This window comes from Phasianus colchicus, chromosome 4 (genome assembly GCF_987193195.1).
Source record: "Phasianus colchicus chromosome 4, bPhaCol1.hap1.1, whole genome shotgun sequence".
NCBI classification, from domain to species: domain Eukaryota; kingdom Metazoa; phylum Chordata; class Aves; order Galliformes; family Phasianidae; genus Phasianus; species Phasianus colchicus.
The window spans coordinates 4,766,170-4,789,625 of record NC_143439.1 but is presented as its reverse complement, the minus strand read 5'-3'; the positions used below and the strand labels follow the sequence as shown (position 1 = coordinate 4,789,625).

At 36.6% G+C, this 23,456-nt stretch overlaps 1 long non-coding RNA gene across 1 annotated transcript; it reads left to right on the top strand.

Annotated features, from left to right (window-relative positions):
- Positions 1-6,218: 6,218 nt before the first annotated feature.
- LOC149918015 (uncharacterized) lies at positions 6,219-23,229 on the top strand. The gene is made up of 3 exons (XR_016466288.1): positions 6,219-6,345; positions 22,469-22,547; positions 23,030-23,229. It is a non-coding gene; the product is annotated as an uncharacterized LOC149918015 (long non-coding RNA).
- The last annotated feature ends 227 nt before the right edge of the window (positions 23,230-23,456 follow it).

Below are 23,456 nucleotides of genomic sequence, written 5' to 3'. Positions count from 1 at the left end.
CCCTGTATGAGGCAAATTACTATATGAAAATATGATTCACAATCATATTTTTGACTCTGGGAGGAGAGCTGCTAGGACAGTCTGGACTATTTGAAGTATGGAAGAGAGTTACTGAGAGACAGTTTTCTGTCATCTGCACACACTGCCACTTTGCTCCAGGCTACGATTGCCTTTGGCAGCTGGGGAGAACAGGGATGGGAAGGAGACCCCCAGGGAAATGGAGGACAGAATGCAGCTTTGTTCCAGATCTGTAGGAGCCACAAGACCATGAATGGCACAATACTGGAAGTTGCAGCCTCTCAAGAAATTATTCATATCTTACAGATTTAGCAGTGAAAAGTACTTTTGTCCTTAATGTACAAACTTTATTTTTGGTGGAAAGGGGGGGGGGGGGATTTAGTGGGCTAAAGCACATCTTAATGAAGCAGATCAAGATTGCTTTTTATATTAATGAGAATGAAGCCTAAGTTGAGAATATTTTTTTTCACATGGCAGAAAAATTGTGCTTTGCAAATACTGCCACCAAATGACTAAAAAGAACACATAGGGACATCACTGAGACATTCTTTTGTGTATAGTGAGCTTTCATTTTGAGTGTTCATGCTACAGTGCTTTCCCCAAGATCCCAAAATTCTGAGGCCATAAGCAGAAATGATCAAACTGCATTTTCTGAGAGCAAGCATCATATTGCTAGATAGAAGGCTCAGTAAAGCAGTGTCATTTAGAGAAGCAATATTTAGCATTTTGCCCAGGGAGGTTGTGGATTCTCCTTCTCTGGAAATATTCAAGACCTACCTGGACGCCTACCTGTGCATCCTGCTTTGCAGGGGGCCTGGACTCAATGGTCTTTACAGGTCCCTTTCAACCCTTACAATTCTGTGATTACTGGGAAAACTGCTTTTGTCAGCAGTACCTAGTTTAATCTAGTGTTTTATTTAGGGAAGGACTATATGGAAAAGAAATATTGAAGGAATATTGAAAAAGTATTAAGTAGGTTTTCCTGATTTTTCCCAAAACAAATAGGTCCATCCTACTCTCCAGTGAGGATAACAACAGTATTTTTGCAAGATTTCTTACCTCTATTATTATGAAAATAGCAGTACACTTACAGGGACTCCAATTCTAAACCAAAGGTTTATACAAATGTAATGGCCACTAAGTAATAAGCACACATAAAATATGTAGTTTCAAATATGTAATAGAACAGGATATGTTTCCAGAATTAACCTTTAATCTTTGATTACTTACCAAAAAGCCTAATATCATTGAGAAGATAAAACAATATGACACTTTATAATTAAGGGATTGGAAAAAGAAAAAGAGAGGCTATCCTCCTTTTAATATTTGCAGCTCTATTCTTGGGGTTTATAAAGGATTATAAAATCACAAGTCCTGTTGAATTGGATAGAAATATATAACTTAGTAATGAGACAATCCAGTGAATTACTGATTCTGTTTTGGGAGTTTAGAATCTGAATAAGGGTAGGCCGCTAAGAAGAAAACCAGTTTTTATTCTGTTCAACACTTGAGTCAATAGTAAGGTTGTTTTTTTTTAAAGTAATCTATAATTCTAGTAATTGTAAAGTGGGAGAATATAGTTTTGCTCTGTAGTCAAACTATGGGTAACTATTCATAGAAAATGCATTCATTCACTAGTTATTCCCAAATGTGAGAGAGAACAGGAGATTTCCTTCTATTTCTGAATAAAAAGCTGTCTCCTGAATGCAAATCTGTTTATCATAACTAACAGTACAAGAATGGCTGACATGATTTGAATTTAGGAAGTTCAAAGGAAACAGGTTAAGCACTTTAGGAGTCATTCCCAGAGGATGGTCGGAAATGAAGATCAAAGAGAAGAAATCTCCTTTTTGCCCAGAATTCAGCAAAAAGCACAATTTTCAGTGGTTTTTCAGTGGCAATCGTAGCCTTGAGCAAAGTGGCAGTATGTGCAGATGACAGAATTTTCAGTACTACATGAAGTGGGATTTGATCAGCAATGAGCAAAACGATCAAAGGTGTAACATCACCTTATCAAAGATATATTTTCTTAATTTCTAACATTGTTATAAAAATAACCTCTCACAATATTTATGGATTTTTTAAACCAATTCTAATGAACTAATTGCCTTTCCAGTTATAAGCAAATGTGGGAGTTTTAGATTGGCATGTATTTGCATTGAATGTCTCCCCTTACTTCCGTTCCTGCTGTTCACTTCCCCCATTCACTATTATTTTACCATTGTGCTCTGATTTGCATCAGGCAAATAACGTTTGATCAGTTTGATCCCCCTTTCAAGCATCGTTCAAGGGTAAAACGGATTTCACATAAAGAGTATTGGCACCTGTGAGCTTCACTGTCCCTGATATATGCTGTCTGCTTTGATATTAAGCAAATCACTCTGAGGCCCAGGGATAAAAGAGTCCAGTTAGAGTAAAAGCAGCAATTTTTTTTTTTTTTTTTTTTTTATGAACCACAGTCTTCATATTTCTATTATTTTTGAGGTGGCTGATACACCAAGTGATCAGCTATTGGCAGATGAGAAAGAGGTGAATGGTCAAAATGCTTTTTCCTGGAAGGAAAAAGGAAAACACTAATACATACTAATAACAGTAGCTTTTAGTGAGGAATTATCATTTTGGGCTGGTCATTTTGCTGGAAAGGATGAACAGCTTTTGTGATGGAGTGGTGCTCTTCTGTTAGAAGAGTTATCTGTCTGATAGGATTTACCGTGGGTTAATGCTTTCTAAAAATCACAGGCTAAAATAAAAGCTAAGAGGAGATTCCACTGTCAAGTGAAAAATGTCATCCAGTGTTTTTCATTATTAAAATCAGTGCATAATTCAGTCTTCTTTCTTTAAGTTTTTCTTATGAAAAGAAGAAAAAACTGTTTGTCCTAATTTGTTTCCATGATACACATCTGTGCATTTGAAGTACGTTCTTCATCATAATAGCAGCTGATGAGACCACTTCTGCTTACTCCAAAAAGGGTTGCAAATTTTAAAAAAATATTTCTCCCCTTACGATCTATTTCACTTGTAGGCTGCTATGCATTACTTTGCCTAAAGCAATAGCGACTAGATAAGAAGACAATTTCAAAGCTTTATTTTATTATCAAGAGCTAAGACTAGAAGGGTGTGTAGTTTGAAAACAAACAATTGCCTAGACCCTTGAAATTTACTGAATGGTATTCCCTTACCTTCTTAATCTTCCTCACTCTTCTGCTTTCCAGCTTCTCTTGTATGTTTATTCCTTTCAAATATACTTTGGGTCATCCTGAAGGAAGGCCATTTTCACTCTATGAGGTTCCCCCTCTGCCATTTACAGTGGAAAATAACTGGTGCCCAAAGCATGGTAAGGATATTGAAGGTAATTATGGTATACCTTTTGAGATAATATAAGTCAGGTACTGTAAAAGGTGACTTATTTGAAAAGCATGGCATCAGGTCTACTGAAGTTTTTGAGTACTTATTGAGCTACTCTCAAATTTTCACTGAAAAGGCCCAATCCTTCAACTCTCCATAGTATCTTACTGTTAAACCTCTTCAAAACAGGTTTGTCTATTTAGGTTGCATCGCAAATATAGGAGACTGAGAATGTGCTTTTTATTCTTTGAGTTGCTGTAGTTATAGAAACATGGAGGCATTCTTATCTTTCTGTGAAGTCAGAAAAGAAACAATATAGTAATTTACTGTTCTTCATAGTGCCAGGTAAGAAATAAATCTGCTGTCTACTTGAATCTCTTTGGAGAGATGTATCCATCCATAATTTCTGTCCATGTGTTCACTGTATAGTAAGTGTACAGGAGGATTCCCCCATTGCAGCTGAAGGTGGAAGGAACACTTGCACTGCATTTCCCAGGTTAGGAGCTGAAACTCCTAAAACTTTGTCACATCCCACTGTCATATGCCTTTTCATGGCATATGGACGTCTAGGGTGGCCTGGTAATGTGTCAAGCAGTGGGAATAATTCACATGGCTCAGAGTTCTGCCAAAGACCAGGGTGTTGGAAATCTGACCTTTTACTTTATGTTCTGTTTTGCTTCAATACTTCTCAATGCTCTGACACGTTCTTTTTTTATTGCTTTTCCCCCCCATTAACATCAGAAGCCTTAATTTGCACAGTGAAGATTGAAGTTGCTGACTTCTCATTATATCCAATTGAAATTTTATTTTTCCCTTATATGCATGTAAAAGCTTTTATTTTTTTCCCCAAATTATCAAAACTCTGCTTAGTTTGATTCATAAAATAAACAGCATGCATTTTAATGTAAAACAATTTCTAAAAATACTTTGTGTCCTGAAAAAGCTGCATGGCTAAATACTGCAATGAAAGCTGTTACAGCTGCTATAAACAGTTTTTTTCTTTTTTTTTTTTTCTTTTTCCCCAAACAGTGAGTATAGAATATAAAATACAATCCTACAGGGATAAACTGAACAGAGGCATAGTGACAGTTTAATTTTTAAAAGCTGTCATGTCTTTCTGCATAATGCAATTGGACAGCATTTTAGTTAGGGAGCTTTAGGAAACTTAAACATGACATATGCAAATTAAGAAAACAAACAAAAAACAGCCCTCCACCTTTCTCATCTTGGCTTTCACATCTGTATGGTTTGCATTCTGTTGGATTTGAAAAATATATTATTTCTTTTTCTTTTAGTTTCTTTTCTATTTTTTTCCTTACTTTTATGTTCAAGCTTCTATAGCTTATTGACTTCATTAGAAGAAAATAGATTTTTCTTTCGGTGACTTTTCAGTTGGCATTTTCATTTAGTATAATTCAGCAGGAGTTTCATGTTTCTTTCATATAATTATATGAAAAGGTTAAAAACTTCAGCTATTGAAATAGTCTGAAAACATTTTAAATCCTTGTCTTAGACAAAAGAAGAAGCAACTGAGTTACGGGACAATTTCACTGAACTCTACAGTTACCTATCAATAGAGTAGAATGATATTCAACAGTAAATACTGTAAATAATTTTCAAGAACATTGGGATGAATAACATTTTAATTATCATTAGATCTAATTGACATTTCAGCAGCATCCATGCAAAAGTACAATTCTCCTTCTTTGTAAGAGAATATACTAAGACACAAAAACATGTTAACTGAGTGTTCGTTATTTTTTTAGATACATACTGACTGATCTAATGAAAAATAACAGTAAGAGTGTTGTTAGTATTTTGCACGTCTGACATTCAATTACATCCATTCTGTTCTAAGATTTTTTTAAATCTTCCTAGTTAAGTTAATTGAAGATGATCCCATGTTTTCAGAACCTCAACAGGAAAGAAGATTCATGCATCTGAGCATTACATCTTTGTTTAATGAAAGTTGAGCTGGTGGACTTGAACACTGCCAAGCTTCCATGGGCTAGAAAGCACAATTTCTAATGTTTCCTTTTTTTCCTTTTCACTGTTTTTTTTGAATCACCCAAGACAATTCAGCTACAGACAAAAGGCTCTCACAGCCTTTACAATGCTTATCTTGCACCTCCCCACTCAGTATCCCACATTATTACCTAGCCTGTTATGGTCCTTACTCTACTGATGTACTTTTGTCTATCTTTTCTTCCTCCCCCCCGCCCCCCTCCATGTCCTTCTGCATGCCCAGGGAAGTTGACCCACTACTCACACTACTTTTATTATGAAATACATTCTTTGTATCATAGAAGAAATATTGTAAAAATATTTGTGCAAGCTCCATTGTGATCAAAAAGGCACACTCAATAACAGGCTAACAATGGTTCTTAAGCAATCACATTTACTGAAAAATAAATGATTTCATGCTAAGGAACAGGATACACTCTAGCTCATACTAAGGCAATAAATGCACCAGAGAGAAGTTTTTGTAAACACTGATATTTTTGATATACAGCACTGTAACAGTAGAGGGACCAGCACAACAGGAGGATGCTAGAAAAGAAAGAAAACAAACACTCCCCCATTTCTAACCATCTCTAAGGACCTAGATTCACAATAAATACTCCACAGCTGAGGAACCTCCAATGAGAAAGCCTATGCTAGTGGCAGTCAGACATTAAATGAAGTCTATGAGAGGTGCAGCCAGGTTCCACCCCTTCTGGTCATGCAGCTGAATTGCCTTCACCTGTGCTCCCAGGGCTGACCAGTCTTGTCTCCAGGTGCTCAATCAGTGATTCAGGCTGTGATTCAACTGTTCCCCTACAAGTGCAATCTATGCTTGTTTTTATTTAGGCAGAGACAATGTGGATGTCCCTGGAGCTGAAATACTTCAAAGAGGGGGAGATGAGATTTGAGTGCTGTGGAACAGTGTAGTGGCTGTCCTTGGATTGGAAGTTTCTAATTTCCACTACAGACAATTTCAAGGTAGGTAAGAGCTTAATCACTATGTTCATTGTCCTGCTTCTTTTATTCTACTGCCTCAACTTGTTAATGTTAGACTGTATGTCCTTTTTGACTTGATGTTTAGCAATTGCTGTTTCATAATATAGTATCTTTGCTGTGAGGGTAACTTTATAAGCTTTCATAGTGGCCTAAGGGTAGGAGAAAAATAAGTTCTTGGAATTCAGCTAGCATCAGAACTCTATTGTAAACATCAGTGGAAGATGGTGTGATATTCTTTTTCCTAAATAAACAATAAAAATAGGGGATGTCTCTCTTGGCAGGCACAAAAAGAGGTGCTTTATCTGCTCTCTATCCATTGGGATATGAATATTTTCCTATTCAGAAGTCATTAATGCAGCACTACTCATACTACAGAAGGCTAGCATAGAAGTGGGCTCTGTAACTAGCACTCCTACATGCAGCTAAATGGCTTTTTGGCTGATGTATCTTTGCCATAGTAAATAGCAATAGCCATAAATAAATGCTCATCAAGTGTCATTTCTGTGACAAATGAAGACTAACATTCTTAGTAGAAGGGTACTAAGGGGTAGCGTGGCTGTGTTTTCTATGCTGTCCTGTGTTTTTATTTATTTATTGGGGGATTAATTTCAAGCTATATGTTTTTGAACAAATATTGCATCCTTTACAAGACAAATCTGGAATGTGGGACTGCTGAGCAAAATCATTAATTCATAGAAATATAACTCATATTTTTCTTTTAAACATGGTAATCTTAAGGGTGCATAGATATAAACCTTCCTGCCAAACCTCCCTTCATTTAGCAACTGCATGAATACGCAGCTAAACTCAATATGCTTAAATTAATCAAAAAATTACATGAACAGTGTTCAGCGATTCTTCTGTTGCCATGTTTTCAAATACTGCTGTTTCACTTTTTATCATGGCACACCTTCTTAGCTTTAGCATTTACGTCTTACTTAGAACTTTATTGGCCAAAAATTTCCAAGAATTGCATTTTTGCCTAGATGTGGAATAGGAGCTTCATCCAGAACGCCAGCATGTAGTCAGGCCATTACCTCTTTTTCAAATGGAGCATAAAATTACAGTTTCCTCCAGCACTGAGGGTGACAAACAAGAACCGTGTGGAGGGCTATTGATTGAATCAAACAGATTGCGTACCACCACAAATGGATGTTTCCATAACTTTATTAACAACAGAAATACAGGGCTAACAGCAGGTTAGTTCAGAAAAGTAACCATGATTTTTAGAATTAACTTATTTATTTGTAACTCTGTTGCCTTGGTGGATTAACCTGCGAATCTCAATAAACAGAGCAGCACAATAATATTCAGTAATTTAATAATCTTTATGCTTTTGTGCAGTTAACATCCATTTTGATCAATTTGTGGATAGGCAGAATTTTTTACTATGCATTGGTGCGTGTAACTTCTGTTTCTGTTAAAGAATACTACAGAGTGGCTCAGATTTGTAGCTGTTGTCACCCTATGATAATAGTGATAAAGAACTGCTTCTAATATCTTTCAGTCTGATTCTGTGATATAGCTGGTAATTAGATGCATAGAAACCAGAAAGTAAACTTTTAAAATATATGAGCATCCAGCACTGCTTGCAAGCAGCTGAAATTAAAATAACAAAAGTTGTGGTGTCAGAATTTCATGCTAACATGGTGTTGTTTCCTAAGCACGGGATATGAAATGGCACAGTAAAGCATCTTTGTCTGATAAATGTGGAGCTTTTAGGACCCTCTGCAGTGTTTATGTAATTTATGCTGAATAACCCATGCTAAGTTAATTAGTTAATTAGTGCAGGTTCCACTGGAATGGAACACTGTCTCTGAATTAGGATTTTGTTCTCTGCTGTCACATTATATTCTGAAAAATTATAGTCGAAGTCTTATCTCTTTCATATTCATTTTCTCCAGCATTTTTTTTTCTCAGTTTGCAAAAATAGTGCTCTACTTTTTCATGCACTATCATAGTTTTGTGTCTTTTTTTTTTTTTTGGTGTTGTATTTCCCAATGCAACTGTAATAAAACTTCAACATAAAATGCAGTAAAATACATCCTAGCAGTGTAGGATTTGCAGCACTGAGAATTGTAAGAGTACAAGCTACTGCAGGAATACAGGGGCATAAACCATAGAAAGTGATTCTGTTGCTCAGTACTGCAGTGATACAAAGGCAGCTGAATGGGTGCCCAGCTGGACTTGATTACAAAACAGGTTCTTGCATTTACAGTTTTCTGAAGCACTCCAACACCACATTTAAGCTATTTCCACAAAAGTAGAGCTCAGTGGCTGCCTAGTTTTAGGGCCAGCCAAAAGCTTAGTAGTTGCACACAAGCTCTGTGAGATTCCAAACAGAGCATCATCTATGGAGCAATCCACAGGATTAAGTGACCACATGCACTTTCCGTGCCTCACCTCCTTCTTGCTGTTCTTAAACCACATGCAAAAGCTTTTTGGGTGTGGGTTTTGGTTTGTTTTCTGTATTATTCCTCACATAGCCTTACACAGGTCTTTTACAAAGATTTTGAGCTGTTGTTTATGAGTGCTCCAATACAGACACAATGGGGGGAAAAAACCCTTTGCACACAAGGCGATGGAGAAGAAAAACCTCTCTCTGATAGCAGAACAAGGTACAAGAACTACATCAGTAGGTCTTAGAGTAGGAACAGTTCTAGGAAACAGCAGGACTGAGGAATGCTGTAAATCCTACACTGCATAAGGTATGCAAGATTCATGTTCCTTTTTTGGATGTGTTGTAGCTTAACACAGGAGGAAGTGGAAGCTGGACGTGAGAAGAGATGTATTCCCAGCTGATGGTTTAAATAACCATCAGTTGTTTGAAGTGCTTGGTGAACAAGGTCGGAGGCATCCTAGCTTGTACCAGAAACAGCACTACCAGCAGAACCAGGGAGGTGATCAGATGGGCTGATCACCTTAACCTTTTGGTGGTAGGTGGGAGGCTGGACTGGATGATCTTGGAGGTCATTTCCAACCTTAACAATTCTGTGATTCTATTATTGCTCTTAGAAGGAAAACGTGTCACAGATGAACCTCATTCTTTGACAGTCACTTTTTATGTGTTTTTTTGGCGTGTCTTGTTACATGTTTTTATTGCACATCAGGAAAATGAGGTAACTGTGGAAAAACAGAAACCAGAAAGATCATCCATTGTTGTCTTCATGCATCTTTAACGCTAGCGAGTCTAGTGAACGGTGCTTGCAAGGCAGAAAAAGTGTTTTCTGAATGTTTTTTCTGTATTGTGTAAAAGGCGAAAATGGAGTTGATCATAAGCACTAACCTAGATTTGTTGTTTAAATTCTGCCTAAGGATATTTAAGGAACTCAGACATTCCTATTGCTTAAGTTTTTTTTTTTTTTTTCCAACCGCTGTGAAAATTCAATCTCTCTCTCTCTGTCAGCTGAATCAGGGTAGCTCAATTCCTGAAATATGGGAAGGATGATCACATTCAGTGTGAGAACCACTGGTTTAGATTTTTTGAGTACCTGAGTACGTGCTATTGCACTCTAATACAGATAACCAGCATTCTTTGAAAGTGATAACAACTGAAGGTTGTGAGCGCTGCTTGATTTCTATACCTTGAGAATTAAGGTTGCATACCTAGACTCCTATAACTTGGTTTAGAAGCTGAACATTAGAAATCAATCTTGTGTGTCTTTGGCAGATGGTTATGAGGAAAGCATCCGTCTTTTCACTAGGCTTTGCAAATTCATGCTGTTGATGAGAGGCAAGCATGCAATTTAAATGCATTTCTTCTTACATTGAGATTAGCAGAGGTACGCAATTATCAATTGATGTTACGAGTAAAAGTAGAGTCATAATTTTCAGGAAGGCAAGCATTTTCTCAGTCTACTGCTATAATGAACTTAAATTGTCTTCTTTCTTTCCCTTACTCTCCTTTCTGTTATTCCTTTCTTTTTTGAATTTTCACAACAATAAATTCATTTCACTGATATTCTATGTCTAATACTGTGGATTCAGCAGAATTCTACAGGCACAACATGACAGAATGGGGACATTCATTTAGAGTGGGGAAAAAAAAAAAAGCATGCACCACTTTTCTTTTTTTTTCTTTTGGGAACACTAGCTATTTTAAATCAAAGTGTCTGATACATTGCATATGCCCTGAATATGATTTCTTTCCAAAATCATCTTTCTTTAATGCATGTCCACTGTGAATATTTTACTCCATGAAAATTATATTGACCATTAATAGATGAAGTAAAGAATATTTTTGTTTTCATGCACATATAATATATTTGTATAATAGACAATTGTCTATTCCTAAGGATCTCAGATTTTTATCCTAGTTGCATCTGAAACACTTTGCTAGTCAAATCTTAGTCCCCCACATTATGCTGTAGGATTATTTTCTTTTCAGGAAAATGAATGCTTTCCTTTTTCAGACTTCCATGATAACTTGCAGTGCTCCTCTGTTTCCATCCTGTAACTATTTCTGTTACTTATGTAAATGGAACCTTTATGAATCTCTAGAAAAACATGAGATATCTAAAGTCACAGACCTTACAGTATTACTAAAATTTCCGGTGCTTTGAGGAGATTATAATACTAAAACAAAACAAAAACCCTAATAGAAGGTCAAAATGTTAGATAACCTGAAAACGATATTCACCTAATTTACTTTTGAATAATCAGAAGTAGATCTAGGACTAGAATTTGCAGATTAATTAGTAACTTATCCCTCAGTCAGTTTGTCATGGAGGAGTTCTGAAACAGAAAACCAGATGGTTTCTCAATGACATTCAGCAGTGTTTTTGCATGTGATGAGCTTCCTTGCAGTAAAAACATCATTGTTTTTCAACCAATTTTTTCCTTTATCAATCAACTCGTTCACAGCTCAGCAGAAATAATGAGAATTTAATATAAAATTTCTTTCTGAAAATCTCTCTTTAGAGAAGTGAAGGAGAAGGCAAAATACTGAATGATGATTTAACACAATCTCATCTACCAGTTCAGGAAACCATTGCTATTTATTACATTTTTTACTCAGTCTCTTTCCTAAATTGGACCAAATTCAAAAAGCTTTAGTTTCTCTGGAGGAAGTAATGGTGAATTTCTAATAAAAATAATTTTATGAATGTTCTCACTGTTATAGTGGAGAAAAAAAAAAAAAAAACACAAAAAATGAATCGAGTTTACTTATTTCTTCCACTTAAATCATGTAGCATTTATTGGCCTGAACAATCAGTGGTTTATTTGTTAAAGCAAAAGGCTCTTTGCCCAGACTGGAGAACTGAAATTTTTCTATTCTCTTCAATATGACTTTTCTACTCACTAAAGCATTTAAATTATAACAAAGCATTAAATACAGTCCTACCAATGAGTAAAAGCATTTTGATCTTACAACAATAAGCCTATACCAAAAGCTTATCACATGAAATTAAAATTAAGCCAATTAATACTTTGTTTTTTTCTATAACATTCTGAGGATGTCATTTTTTCCATTTAAATAGTACCATAAAATGTGTTAAAGATGAATTCTTCTCCACCAAAGACAGTTGCAGATTTTGATATTCATTTTTCCTTGGCTCTCTTTCTGTTTTGGGAGAAGTGAATACTTGTGAAGCTTTTTTTAGGAGCAACTTTGTCAGATGGTAACTAACCACTGTAAAAGAAATGACTTAAAATCTCATCTCTTACAGTCATGCCAAGATAGTTAATCAGAGCCATTCATGTCTCTGACAAGTGTCCTTAATATCAAATTTTTGGTGTTCTTTAATTGGTTTCCTCACAGTTTCTTCATCAAAAACTGTTCCATTTGTGAGGATCAACCATGTGATCATGTTCCCCACGTCCATATGATCACGCTGTTTTGAGGTAAATTCTCTCTCTATCTCTCTATCCTTCTTCCTGTAATAAGAGTGATAAAAGTAAGAAACATTTTTTTTTTTTTTTTTAATATTTGTGGGGTATATTGTTGTTGTTTTGTTTTCGGAGGGGAGCTTGTTTTGTTTTTTTAAGTAGTCCTTAACACATCATCTCCCAGTTCCAGTTTGAAATAGTTCGAAATTCATCTGTATATAGAAAAAAGAATGAGTTGAATCCAAAAAAGAGGATTTCTTCTACATGAGCATTTGAAGTTGCATTTCTCAGTACATTTGTACATGTAGCTACAGTTTGGTGGGGAAGCAAAAATAAAATTAAATAATATCTGATTATCGTGTACAAGATAATATGTATATGTTCTATTTAATTATCAGCAAGAAAAAATTAATTTATGGATGAGTGAGGAACAGAATGTATATAAGGAGCAAGATGTCTTTGTTTAGTGACACCCGTATATCTGACTGATATGATGCTGCAACGTATGCTTATTGCAGTAGAGTCTACTAAGTGCTACCTCTTCTGTTGCATAAGTAAAAGCACAGAGAGATGGAAGAGAAATTAATATACTGCCTTCTAGCAAATGTCTTCTTCAGGAGAACAGAAAAAGATATAATAACCTGACAAGTAGAAAAAATAAAAGTTTGAGGCCAACCGAATGTGATTTTTTCTGACACAGACTGAAATTCTTTTGCAGAGAGACTATTACAGAGTACACTTGTTCAGATCACAAGCTGCCACACGCTGCATAGGAGCCTTCCTTTTCATGTTTCCGTGAAATCCTTATAGTTGTCACCATTATTTCCTGCTGGCACGCAGTACCTGTTTTGTAGCTTTCTGAGGAAAGTTGAGTGGGAGATATTGCCAAAGCTTTAAAATAATAATAATATAAAAAATCTAACCTTGTAGAAAATTGACTGGTCTATCTGCCAGGAGGTGCACAAGCTCATGGGACTCAAAGACCCAAGAGATCCATCCATGGGTTCTGAGGGAAGATGAAATTGCCAAGCCACTCTCCATTATATTTGAATGCTATCAGCAGTCTGGTGAAGTTTCCAGTGATTGGAAAAGGAGAAACTACAGGCCTGGCAAGATCACAGAATCACAGAATGGCCAGGGTTGGAAGGGAGCTCAAGGATCCTGAAGCTCCAGCCCTTCTGCCAGAGGCAGGGCCACCAACCCCCCCATTTAATACTAGACCAGGCTGCCCAGGACCCCATCCAGCCTGGCCTTGAACACCTCCAGGGATCGACGGGGTATCCACAGCCTCTCTGGGCAGCTGTTCCAGCACCTCATCACTCTCATAGTAAAGAATTTAAGATTATGGAGAAGATCCTCCTCAAGGCCCTACTTGGGCACATGGAAAATAAAGATGCGGTGATTGGTGGTAACCACCAAGTGCAAGTCATGCCTGACAAAATTGGTGGCCTTTTATGATGAAGTTACAGCATCAGTACGTAAAGGCAGAACAACTGACATCATCTACCCAGACTTGTGCAAAGCATTTGACACTGTCTTGTGTGACATCCTGGTTGCCAAATGGGAGAAAAATAGTTTTGATGGATAGACCACTTACTGGATAAGGAATTGGTTGGATATTCACGCTCAAAGTGTTGCGGTCATTGGCTCAGTGCCCATGTGGAGAACAGTGTTGAGTGGCATGCCTCAGGGATTGGTGCCAGGATGTCTGTTATTTAACATCTTTGTAAGTGACACAGACTATGAGATCAAGTGCATTCTCAGCAAGTTTGCAGGTGGCACCAAGCTGAGTGTTGCAGTTGATGCCCTAGAGGGAAGGGATGCTATCAGGAGCGACCTGTACAGGCTGGGAAGGTGGGCCCTCCTAAAGTTCAAGAAGGACAAGTGTAATGTCCTGCACTTGGGTAGGAGCAACTCAATCACAGATGCAGGTTGGTAGGCAGAGAGAATGGCTTGAGAGCAGGCCTGAGGAGAAGGATTTTGGAGTGTTGGTTGATGAAAGATTGGACACGAACTTGCAATGTGTGCTTGCAGCCCAGAAGGCCAGTTGTATCTTGGGCTTCATCAAGAGAAGGGTGACCAGCAGGTAGAGGAGGGTGATCCTGTCCCTCTGCTCTGCTCTTGTGAGATGCCACCTGGAATACTGTGTCCAGTTCTGGGGCCTCCAGCTCAAGATGGACATGGAACTATTGAAGCAGGTCCAGAGAAGGGCCATGAAAATGGCCAATGGGCTGGAGCACCATCCCTATGAGGACAGGCTGAGCAAGCTGGGGCTCTTCAGCCTGGAGAAGAGAAGGCTCTGACCTTATAGCGGCCTTCCAAGACCCAAAGGGGCCTACAGGAAAGCTGTGGAGAGAGTTTTTAGAAGGGCGGGTAGCAATAGGATAAGGGGAAATGGTTTTAAACTGGAAGAGGGTAGATTTGACTAGATATCAGGAAGAAATTCTTTACTGTGAGGGTGGTGAGACATTGGAACAGGTTGCCCGGTAAGGTCATTGATGCCCCCTGCCTGGTAGCGTTCGAGGCCAGGCTGGATGGGGCTGTGAGCAACCTGGTCTAGAGGGAGGTGTCCCTGCCTATAGCTGGGGGTTGGAACTAGGTGATCTTAAAAGTCCCTCCCAACCCAAATCGTTCTACGATTCTATAAAATGGGTGCCTGCAAAATACTGTGAGCTTCCACTTGTTCTATTACACTTTTCATGAAAAACATTAAGGGTACTGAAATTGTTCATTTTAGCTGTTTAAGATCAACCTGTATTGTTTTGGTGGTATTTTAAGTAGTTCTTACAGCATATTTCTAAGAGACGGTGCGTTCCTACCCTTAGTTACACCACTCTGAAAATCCTGTCTTTGTTACAATTCAAATGACCTTGCTAAGACAATGAGATCTTAATGATATCTAATGGTGCTTTCCCTATTTTTAATTTCTCTCATGCAATTCAGAACACCAGGAAAAGAAATCAGCTTCGATATTGGATAATTTCTTTTATATTCCCGAAAAGCACTAACTACTTCTTTTATTGAGATTTGTCAAGCATATTTTAAGTTGACATGTTGACTTGTCACGCTGATCACTAACAATCAGTCTAAATGGTCTTCATTACCTGCTTCTTAGAGAATCTTCATCTTAGCTCTGAGATGAGGGCCCTGATTCATGTTTTTGTCTTCCCTCATGTATTGAACTAGATTGAATGCCTGGCTGTCTTCATAGGAACACTTGACTAGCAACAGAAAATCACTTAGATTTCAAATTGTGTGAATTATCCCTCTGAACAGAAAGGTCACACACTGCTGGCTTTTGCATGGGGTAGGGCATTGTTCTCTAGGATGAGATATTGAACTGTGAAGCACAAGAAAGATGTTCATAGCTGCACATTCCCGAAGGAGAAGAGACAGTGTGACTAGAAAGAGGGGTAGGAATGGTCTTTCCTCTGTCTTGGTCTTTCCTCCTAAACATATACTGTATCTTAGGAAGCTAGATTAAAAAAAAATCAGCCTGTCTCTGTGATAAAAATCCTTTTAGCAACACTTCATTCTTTTCCTCATATTTCTTAACTTTTGAGAAGATGTGATTCTGAATATACTTTTGAATTAAAAAAAAAAAATCCATTTACATAATGAATGACATGTCTAAATATACATCTTCTGTCAGTATTTGTAAAATTGCACCCACATGTTTTTCTAGGCAGTTATGCAATCAGACCAGGAGATCTTCAGTAGGCTGAGGAGACAATTGCAGAAGAAATTCAGTGTGCTTCTACCTTATAATCTTCTGCCTGAAAATAAATAAATAAATAAATAATCCATTCTCTTGCTTGGGAAAGATAGCAGAAAAACTTGAAAAATACAATCCTTTTATCACATGGCTTGGGGAATAAATTAAATACATGACATACTATTTGCAACAAATAGGGATCTGATTAGTACCCTTAGATACAATATTTGCAGCTCAGTTGCAAGTGAGGCTGTGGAAAAATCTATGCTATGTTTGGGGGGGAAAAATGTATGGGGATGTAATAAAATTGTCTGAAATTGAAACTATGAATAAGGAAACAGTTATTTCACTTGTCTGAGGACTGCATGGCACAATATAGGTCATTTACCACATATTTTGTTCTTAGTTCAATAACACTGACTAAGAAGAAAATTACTTTGGAAAGATGGGATTTTCATGCTACCAAGAACAATGCCTGATGATATAGCAGGAAAAAGAAGAAAAGGAATAAAGTCCTGGCTGTGATCTGTGCCTGCTCAAATTTATTAGCTTTCAGTGACAGTCCAGGCTTTAAAATGTTCTTAGTTTCTCGTACACTGAAAGCTAGGATGCTTTTCTTGATTTGAGGAAACCTATACAAAAAAGAAATCTCTGGTCTTTTTTCAACAATGAAATAATTTTTGTGAATATTCCAGAATATTATTGGAACTTGCAGGATATTTCAAAATAATTTCCAAGAGGTGGTATGTGTAGGTGTGTGTGTATATTTTTATGCACAAAATAATATGCATATATATTCTCTGGTTCCATGTACTTGGATAAGAATACATATAAAACTTATTTGGTAATTGTAGATAGAGTTTGTCTTATTTTATTCCTTCTGAAGGATCTCTGTCTTTTTTGTTTTCTCAAGTGAACTGTGAACTTAGTGATACTCCAATAACTGAGCAGTTGCTGTCATGTGTTATGGTACAATATAAAGAATAATTACTCGAGTTTTGGGGGAAAAATAAATAATGATAAAAACATGTATTTTAGTGGACTAACTATTCAGTTAGGTTACTTCAGTCTAAATATACCTTCCATAAAATGTGTTAACGTAGAACTTCTTCCTGTCTGCAACTTCTTGAATTTTCTAAAAAATGACCATTATTGCAGATGATTCAATAAAAATTGGAATGGGGATTGAGAAAATTATTGTCATAAAATGGTGGTTATTCATGCTTTAGATGTCTGACATGTCTGACTTTCAGGTATTTGTGTAGCAAATAATCTTGTCAATTGATACTGAAAGGCATAATGTTGAGGTGATTGGTCTTTTAGTTTGCTGGTCTGCGTGCTAATTTCTTCATGTATGTATTGTCCTTAAAGTCATAGAGAAGACAATTTCTCACTTTTTTCCTTGGAGTTGGAAGAGAAGAACTACATCACCCAGGGGACTGTTCACTGTTCTGCTACTATTTCTGCTCAGAGGGAAAGATAAAAACTGTTTGCAGATCATAAGACCTCCCTTTTTTCCCTTTCGATCTTCCAGCTCATCTCTGTTGCAGGTGCTGTTTCTGGATGGTCTCTCTCACTTTATTTGATTTATTATCTTCAATTCTTATTATATTGTATTATGGTGTGTTACCTTGCATTCTGATATCTTACTTAGTAAATTAGTTTGTTTCTCCTCAGGTCATTGCTTCTGTTTTGTTTTTAAGCCCATCTCTCTACCATTTCCCTCTCTTTCCTTTTCCTTGGGTGTGGGTTCATAGGTTCCCCTGCCCCACTGGTCACAGAACCGAGCCAAACCAGCCCATAAACCCTTGACACTTACTGTTCTAGCAGAAAAAAGTTTATTGGCTGTACATATTGCCTTTGAAATGGCTTGAAGAATCACTTTAAATCACATGCAAATTTCGTAAGCTTGCTTTAATCTTTGATGTTTCCATTGGACTGGTGTTGAGTCCTAAAGCTGGTGTGGTTCTCAGCAGTGGTTTGTCTACCACTGGCTGCCCCGTGAGCCTGAGCAAATATATTTTGTGTCCCATGGCACACAAGTTCCGACTGGTTTCTCAATTTCGTTGAGATGAGCAGATGTTGTGCAAAACTGTCATATCCTATTTTGTAAAGAAAAAATGACTGACTACATAATTTGTTGCTGCTGCAATGACATTTAAGGTCACTAGTGGCTTAACAACTAAATCTTTGTCCTGAGTCTTAGCCTCAGTTACTAATGCACATAGATCATAAGGTTTCTGAAGACAGATACTTTTTCCTTGTTTTAGGAAATGAAAGGCTTCTGCTACTATTTGTTATAGCTTATCCACTCTGGAGATGGGATAGGATGAAGCTTCACATTTTCCAGTTTTCACTGGATTCTTCAATAATAATATCAATGAAGTACAAAACTCTATTAACTCTAATTGGTTTACCAAGTTTAAATGTGAGGACTTGAGAGTGCTTCTTTTCAGTGTCCTCTGGTTTTATTTTATTGTATGTCCTGGCTTTATTATGATGCCTGGAAACCTGGGTGCAATGAAGCCAGGGTATTCTTTGGTCACTTTCAGCTGCTAGGTGTTTAGTTTTCAGTTTGAATGAAGTCAAAGCCTGTGCTGTCTCTAGAAATTTCTTTTTTCCTGCTATTTTTAAGAAATAAAATAGACAACAACAACAAAAAAAGCCCACAAAGAACCTCTCTGACAGAAATCAGAAATCTTCTGATGTGGTTCTGGGGTTTGTTTAAAGCAGCAGGAGAAGTTGACGGAGTTGAATGTCTTTCTAGACAGCTGTTTTCAACAGAATTCTGCAAAATAATGTTGCTCTGAGCACAGTATGGATTAATAGAGAAAGAAACCTCAAGATGTTGATAAAGAAACTTTTACTCAGTGCTCAATGTACAGCATATTTCTGGTTTTATCTGTGTTAACTTAATAAGGAAGCAATCAGATTTCAGGTCATGACAACCTCCTCTGCGTATGTTTCCATGGTATTCTTGGCTTCTTTTTTTTTTTTTTTTTTCCCCCTAACTTATTCTTTGCAGGCATGAACGTAAGTTGTCTAGTTGTGAAAAGAAGGGAAGGAAAAAAAGAGACAGCAGTGGCAATCCTTCATTAACCTCTGTAGGTCCTACACACCCTTTTATTTTGGATGATAAAGAGTAGCTATGTTTGCTCACAGGATTAGCTGCACGATGTTAGGGAGGTAGAAAGAGGCTTGATCCATTGCTTGCTTTTACCTTGACAATCTGGGTGACAGGCATGTTAAATATTAACCATATAGCACGTGGCAATTAGAAAACAAGAGGAGGAAAGCACAGAAAATTCATTGTAAATTTATATTAACAGAAAAATTTTGTCAAAAAGTTGTTTTCCCTTCCAATCTTCCCCACTTCCTAATATCTTTAGTTAGTTTTAATGAGTTAAATTATATTTATAGGGCTACATAATATTTCAATAATGGAGGTAGGTTTGAGCATTCTTGGATATAGACAACAAATATGAAGAAGCTAGCTCCATAAAATTACTCAGTTGTGTTGATGTCCCCATCCATAGATAATCTAACAGTGACTTATCATTTGCAAAGCGTATAGCCTTCAGATACCCTTGAATCAGGCAAAAACTGAGGGATTTCCCTTTACTACTGTTGAATGTGCTAACTACTGTAGAGTTTTTTATTGCCATTTTGCCTCAAAAAGCTTTTGAAAACTAATTGCATAAACTCTGAAACAAGAGCTAGATCTTAGACTTCTTTTCCCTTCCTGTTTTATGAGTTAGATCAATTGAATATCTGAGTCTAGAGCATTTCACAATTTGATGGATAATTCTCCTTTTGCATTCAGTAAAAAGCCAGAAGTACAGAACATTGGGTTGAGAACTGAAAAGATTTTGTCTAGGACCCGTGGACTTATAAATGTCTGATTTGTTTAAATGTTCCATGACCTGATTCTCCTCCACTTAAAAGAAGATATTACTCATAGTGGAAGTTTTGAATTATGTTGCTGCAGCAGAATTTGTATTTCAACTTTGACTTCAAGGGTAAATAGGGCAGAATTTTCAATGCCAAGGTAGAACACCAATTTATCTCAAGAGTGTTGCTGTATTTGACTGACTTTTAGTGAATAATGGTGAAGTTTGAACTTATGAAATGTTAAACTTATATTATTATATAATCTTGTGATTGTGAGAGTAGCAGCAGCTGTGAGAAAAGAGTTATAAGGATATATGCATTTTTATTTATACTACAATAATACAAAACAACATATATGTAAGGCTTAATCTTCTTGCTTGAAAAGGAGGCTTGCTTTGTCTATTCATCTATTTTTCTGACTCTCCACCTGCTTCTTGGCTTTAAATAAAATTGTTTGTCTTTTCTGGCAAAGGTGTACAGTGTTCTGCATATACTTGATTGTAACAAATGTGCCAGCACATTTTCTCCAGTTGTACCGCCAATCAGACTGTGTTAACTATTGGTAATTGCTATGAAACTGAATTAGTGTTGCTCAGTAGTTAGCAGCATAGTGGGTAACCTTCCCAACAGCAGTTCTAAGAGGCTCTGGTATGTGCAAAAATTCCATCACAAATGTTGTCTCTGTCCTAATTAGTTCTGAATTCATGGAAACATTGGAAAGGGGAGTGAGCACAAAGCAGCATAGAAGAAATCTGAACATCTCTCTGTTTTCAGGAGGATTTTTAACACCTTGGGATGCATTGTTGATTATAGATCTATTTTGCCAACAGATTAGCTTTGAAAAAATCAAGGCTATATTTTTCAGGTGTTTAGAACTAACATGTTTTGCTGAAAATTGCTAGGTGTCAGCTTCCAGCTCTTAAAGCAGTTGGTGACCTTTCTCTGAAAAATGTAGAAATGCTATTTAATAGAAAGTGATTCTCCATTTAAAGTCACCTAATCTGGACAAACTATAAATTTTGAGATACTGCAATGTCATAATAGAGAGCTTTTATGTACGTACAGTAAAGCGCCATTAGGCATACAGACTATGAGTCTGAAATCAGAGGAAATTTGCTATTAAGCTCTTGATTACTGTCTCATTTCAGAGTATCAGCTGTAAGAAGTGTGTCTTGCTCCTTGTGCAATGAAAGCATGGTGCTTGGCAGCTCAGTGGCTGCACAATTAGCAGCACTCATTAGTCAGTACAAGTCTTGCCAATCACCAGTAGCTGGGAAACTTCTAGGGATCTGGGAAACCAAAAAGCTAATATTGTTTTTTCCTTCTGATCCCTTTAGCAGGGATTTGAATTGATTCTTCCCAAAACAGACAAAGTCACTGATCTTTTCAATTTTCGTGGAAAAATTTGTGAATTGTGGATATTTGAAAGCTTAATTTTGAATAAGCTTTTTAAAAAAATGAAGGAAATTTTGGATGTGATTGCAGTAGGAAAGAATATATGAATTGCTTGACAACAACGCAATGCAGAGTTCTACTCTAAACCTAGCTTTCACTTTTCCCCAATTTTGAGTATTTGGAAAAACGAGGGGGAGGGAGTGTCAGGGAGAGGAAATTGCAACCACTCTTCTAATCTCCCAATTTAAGCTCTTTATTTGCAACTCAGTCAATATATACAACAACACGTGCTGTTATTCACAGAGTTGCTCATAGGAAGTGGCTATGTTTGGTTGATAGCTCTTTTGCAATTGTTCCCAGAAAATATAGAGAATGAGTTTGACAGATTTTTTTTCAAAAGAATATTTTCCGTTTTGTTCCACCTTGTTCTAAACTGGCCTCAGAAAGGAGTTCTAAATATGAAGGAGAAAAAATGTTTTAAGTATGAACTATTGCTGTGCATGCAAAATAAATTGGAAAACTGACTCTTTATAACTTACTTGACTTTGTCTGGATAATAAATTATAAAAGGAAACTAAAATTAGCTTACCTTAGAGAAGATGCCCCACAAAATTGTATCTTATTGCAACAGCTGTTACTGGAAGCCAAATAATAGCTGCCTTTGTCTGTGCCCAGAGGGTTGGTCAAATGGCATGAAGAAGAAAAAGTTTTCTGAGCAAGAAAACTGGGCAAAGCCCCTTTTAATACAAATTCCTAATTAAATGGGTGAATATTGCAGGAGGGGAAAAATATTGTAAGTTTTTCTTTTAATTGAAAGTATTAAAGTTTTAATAAAGTTTAAAAAAAATGTATTCAGAAACTCAGTGAAGGAAAATACCAGTGATAACAAAACAAACAAAAACCAGAAGATGAAATATTCTTTTTGATCTGAGATGTTTCTGCAACTAATGCGATAACAAATCTATTCACACAGCTCTACTCTGCAGTAGACTGTAATACCAGACCTCAGAACTGTGACAAATTGAGACAGAAACCTCAAATTATTAAAATGGACCCATGCTGTCCGATGATATCTTACATTTATATGAAAGAGTACCAGAAATTGTGGGGAATTTTTTTGTGTATTGACCACTATATTTATCTTACATGTACCTTCAAATTTGTGGGTTTTTTTGTTTTTTTTTGTTTTTTTTTTTTTTTAAACTGTAACTTATTTTCTGCCTTTTCAATGGTTTTATATATGGAAATTATGAAATACGTAATTTTTCTCTGCAGGAGAACATCGTTATCTTAAGGAAGACCTATGAGAAGTTGTTTGTGCTGTTGAAGTGCAGTGACATTTCTAACAATGCAGGTAAGCAGAAGTCTGCAAAGACTCCTAAGGTATTTTGACAGTTCTTTTTTTCAATCAATATCAACAGAAATAAAATTCTTCGTATTCTTGTGTAGATTAAAGAGGAAAATAGAGGTGTGCAAACCATCCTGAACTATTTGAATAGTTACATCACCTATTGAGAGAGCATAATTTCTAGAATTCCTGTCTTTTTCTCCCAAAAGAAAAGTGCTTTCCCACTCTTACTACCAGATCTGCTTTTCTAACTAAAAACCATTTTGCTAAAGCCCACTGTCCAGCCTCCTCTAAGGAACAGTCGTCCAATTAACATCAGCTTTAATATCCCATGCATGGTTACTATTTTGTGGGAATTGCTATAAATAGCAATAAATAACATACTAGCACTGTGAAGAAGTATTTTTTATAGCTGATATACTGATGCTTTTCCTATCAGTGACAAGAATGTTAAAATTTCTGTAAGTTTTAAGATGATTTGTTTCTAGGAGTTACGGTGTTAACACAAAAGGAGTGAAACATGGATGTAGAGTATTTATTATAGAACATGACAGGAGGTGTCCTAAAGCCATATTTTCACCTAAGACCCAACGTATTTATCTATGTGATGAAAGACCAGGATACCTGTGTTTCTGAAAGCACTCTTTTAATGAGTGTTTGCCCCAAGAATTGGAATTCTAAATGGACCAGGCTTCCAGGTGAATGGTTTGAGTTCATTTTATGCTTCAGAAGTTGTTTCTAAATAAGTAAATGATAGTAAGTTAGTGCAGATTTGCAGGTAAACTTGAAAGTACTGACAATATAAATTATATTGAAGACCGATGTCATAGCAAGCTTTAATTATTACAGATAAATAATGAGATGAACAAAAGCATTGTCCGTGCTGAGATAGGGTGGGGAGAAGGAAATGGTGTG